We start from the raw sequence: 4736 nt of genomic DNA, 5'->3' as shown, positions 1-4736 counted from the left end.
CAGAGCTTTCTGCTCTTTATGGTAAGAAGGTATGGCAGATAGCAAGAGAGATGTTTGCTTCAGTGAAGACATCAAGACTCAAAAGAGCATTGAATCAAGGTCTCAGACAYTGTTCTCCGAAGATCAGACCTAAATCTACCTGTTTTCTCAACCTCAAGACACAACTTTTGCTCTCAGTATTTTATCTCAGAACACCAGAATTTGGGCTCTTTTTTTAGATTTTATGTAAGCATGACATTGATTTTGGCTCAATCATTAAGTCAGAGGCATAAACACACAGCAATAAAACCAAATTCCATATGCCACATCAGTAAACCATGCATATAAGATAGAAATAATTTGGAAAAGATCCTAACAAGTAAGAGGTTAAATGTTCACTATTTATAATGGAAATAACAAAAACATACTCTCATAAAGTCTGAAATTGATTTAGTATTCGTAAAACACAAGAAAAATGTTGTAGGAAGAGGCATTACATAAGAATTAGGTAGAAAAAAAGAAATATATATGTATTTCTAGTCCAAAATGTTATACCTTCAATTGTTTCCAAAAAAAGCTCTTTGAGTTACCGGAAACAAAGAGGAAAATGTCTCATTTTTTCCATGTGTTTACACTGTACATTTCAGAGCAGGTTGTGTAGTCAGCATCACCGTYTGGATTACATTCAGCTGCAGTACTCTGATACGCTCTTCTGAAGAAGGTCATATGCACACACTAACCTAGACTTTGCAAGAGGATGTTTACCAGTCAGAGTTGAAACTCAAGAGGCAGCAAGCTGTAAAGCACACAGAGAGGAAGGGGAGGGAGGAGGAACAAGCCTATTCGGTATTGTTGCTCTTGGCTCCTCTCACACTTGAGCAGAGAAGGGGAGCAGAACTGCCCTTCAGATCCTGAACTCCTCCCTGTGGCCCCCGATTATATTTTTAAAATAGCCACGACATGCTCCTGTGAGCGCTCTCTCCAAAACAAACAAGCCAAGGAAAAAAAAAAGAGGCTTTGTTAAAACTTAGTCAGCTCTACTTATTTCAGGCTGYCTCCCAGTAAATGAAAGCTGGATTGGTGGCCTCAAAGTAATTTGCCTGAGAATATGTTGCATGTTATATTGTACAGGAGATTCTTTTTACTAACAGTTTCCTGTGAAGCATACATGGAACAATTTCTCCTCTACAAGCTGAGGAAAAGCCTAGCACTTGACCAGCAAGACTGAAATGACCAGACCCCACTTCCTTCCTCCTCACAGTAAACAGTTAAACTCTCATTAATTCTGATAGGAAAAGACACTATGAAAGATTCCCCATAAAATGGATTGAAAACATTGTGGCCAGCCAACTGCTCCAATCCTGTTATCACTTTTAATTTGTCAGTATATAGTTCAAGCATTCAAAAGGTTGTAATCTAGAGAGATGAACATCTCCAKAGATATTTGGAGTTAAAAGAAGAACTGCCTTTAAGTCCCACTCCAGACACCAGCACAGCTCCCTGCTCCCCCTCCCTCTGCACGGAGATTTTCTGAGAATTCATGTTACAAGCAGTAACATTTATAAACAGAGGTCCTGCTCTAAACACTGCCAGTGCTAATACAGTAAGGTTACCTAACCTACCCTTCTTGAGTTACAGGGGATTTAAACAAAAAGATCAACTGCCTCTGCAGCCTAAAAACTAGCAGCTCTTCATTAACTATGTTGCAATGATATACTATGCCTGGTAATTACGAAGCACTATCTTCCTCTTCTTTTTCTGTCTGTAYATTTAAAGAAAAAATTTTTTGCTCATTAACTATGACCCTTAAAAAGGTTTCAACATGTCACAGAAAACACAGGAAATTTCACCTCASAAGTCCTGGCAAGGCTGCTAGGATGTAACCTATCAGACATCCAATACTGCCTTTTACAGCAGTCTACAACAACGCAGAAGACTGTTCCCCTTGTGTAGACATATCCTTAAAAAAAATTCTTTTTTTATCCAACCATCCAATATCCCCCAAACTAAAAGCATCAGAAATTCRTAGCAGAAAAAAAGAAAAGAATATATAAACAAAAAATACTTGCTGTACATTTCTACAAAGAAACAGTAAATTCAGCAGTAACCTACAGCCTAACAAGGAGAGATGTTACACGCTCCTCGAAGGAGGCCAGAAGAACCACCCGCACTRCGACTCAAGGATGGGGACATTTCACTAACAGATCCAAAGGAGCAGAAAGTCTCAGTTGCTAAAAGCTGTAAACCTTCCCACCAAGTAGCTATTTCCCTTCAAAGTGAAAATTCATTTTCTACTCAAAGTTACAAACCTTCACTGAAAACACGTATCCTTTCCAAAGAAAATCCCCCAGAACTCCAGTGTTTCACCTTTAAAATAAATAGCTCATTCATTTTTATCTAAAGACAACAAGAGCRTTGCAAGCAGCAAAGTGGGTGTTCACTCCAGAAGCTATTTATGGAGCGAGCAAGCGTGTTTCACCTTTTCCCTTCAGCTGCTGCAGTTCTAAACGTTTTAATGTTTTCAAAACAGCACGTGACCAGTAATTCAAGCTCTACTGACATTTTCAATGTGCAAAGGGTTTGCATTCTGGAAAAACGTATTTAGAAAAACAGCTAGAGCATTAAGACAACATATCAAAATGAAGCTCTGTCTTTGACTCACCTCAGAGACAAATGCACTGCAAAAATTATTTAACAGCTGAAAAACAGTGGGGTGTTCAGTGGCTGTGCTTCTGGAAGGAGACTGTGCCAAAGTGTCATCAGGAGGAAAAYGTTAAGAAGTCACTGGATTTTACAAAGTAATTTTTGTCACAGCCTGCCTCATAGCATCCTATGCATTAGCTTGAAGCATTTGGGGACTGTAAAATAGTTTGATAAATGTACACTCATACCACTGCAATGTGCTACTTGCTAGTGCAACTACATATTCCTCAGACGTACTTCTGAGTTTTGTCACAGAAAATAAATACTTTAAAACAAAACAAAACAAAAAGAAATTTCAAATTGTAAGAATTTAAGAGGCTTTTCTTAAGAATAGATGATAGTACTTCTCCAACATAATTCATAAGAAAAAATCCAAACACAGACTGTATATATTAAAAACAAAAACAACAACAAAACTTTGTCGGTGATTTAAAAACACCCATGCTCTAAGCTTTGTGCCTCCAACTGACAGTTTTGATGGAAAAACAACCATACATCACCACTGTGYATAGTTTATTATTTATGAAAAGTATAAAGATGTCAGAACCATCCTACAGAAATATCCTAAAGCTTAAAAAGTGACTTYGAATAACTTGCTGCCACGTGCCTCTTGAGAGCACGATGCATACCTCAGCCACTATGCATCTATTAGCTTAAAATTCAGAAGTATGTTAGCAACTGAAGCTGGAAAACAGAAGTGCTCCTTAATGAGTGACCCACTAACCCTTAGCTTTCTTCGAGAACTCTTTTTATTTCTATTCAGATAAACTGGGCTGTTTTACGTTCACACAGTTTTGAAGAACCAATCAACAGATGAGATTTACTTACAGAAGACATTTCCTCCTTGATAGAAAAGTGAAATGCAAAAAGTCTGAGGAGCTTGGTCTGAGCACTGAAGAGTCTTCAGTGAGCAAACCTCTAYGGATAATCTCCTCCTACACATGTTAATAATCAGTATCATGATCTTCATCTTTATCTGTCATTCAAATTAACTTACAGGCCTGCCAGCTAAAATTTSTTCAGACTACTATATTACCTGGCAAACATATAATCACTCTTTAAATTAAAAAAAAACAAAAACAAAAACATCTTTGCTTCATCTTGCCCACCAAAYAACAAGACATCCTTATGGAAAGTAGGTCCCAACTGTTCCCATTAGTTATTTTTTCATAACTCAGATCAGTGGTTGCATTTTTTTTTTCTCCAAGACAAGCAAAAGTCTAAACCATGTTTACCTCATTTAAATTTYGTTTTTTAAGAAGTGGTTTTCCTTTAAGACACCAAAGTAGTATCCTGAATTCAATTCTGTCTGAACCTTGGAACACTCTAAAACCAGATCAGTAATACACCTTGAAATTATTTTTAAGTCAAAACTTTCCACTCCACCATTCAGCCTGGAGCTAATGTTAACAGCCTATTTATAAACCAGGAAAAACAGTGATTTAAAACGGAACATGCTTACCWGTAGTACCTTAAACATGCTGGCACAAAAGGTAATAAGGAGTAGAAAAAAGAATAATTAACATGGGTGGCACATACGATACTTACTGTATGCAGTGAATGCACAGAGTACAGCATAGCTTATGTTTGAGAGCATTGCCACCTAGAACATATTTTGCATCAGCCCTGCTCCCAGACATTGACAGAGGACCCGTCACACACACAGTCATGACTCTCAAAGACAATAGTCAGGATTTGACATTTCGGACTGCTGCATGCAAGTGACAGAGCGGAAGGGGCAAAAGGAGCRACAACTCCATGCACATCCTCCCGCGTCGGGCGCGTGTCCGAGAACAGGCATGCGGCAACAGTGCCGGCACTAGTGACTCCAGCGCTGAGACCTGCTTGCCCCAACATCATGAATTCAACAGCCATATTTAAAGACAAAATTCCTCCAGGACTTTCTTCTGCAGTCCAAACTTTCAAGTCTAAGAACTGAACTAATTATGTCTGACAAAGGCCTTCACTCACCCCTGAAGCAGAGCTACATGATACCTCTGTATCACATCTCTGCTGCTCAAAAGCGACCATTTAACTGTGTGGTCCAAGCAGGC

The sequence above is a fragment of the Rhea americana genome, unplaced genomic scaffold, assembly GCF_003343005.1.
Source record: "Rhea americana isolate MKP2758 unplaced genomic scaffold, rheAme1 scaffold_77, whole genome shotgun sequence".
Lineage (NCBI taxonomy): Eukaryota > Metazoa > Chordata > Aves > Rheiformes > Rheidae > Rhea > Rhea americana.
The sequence above is the reverse complement of the archived record's forward strand: the minus strand, read 5'-3'. Positions refer to the sequence as shown.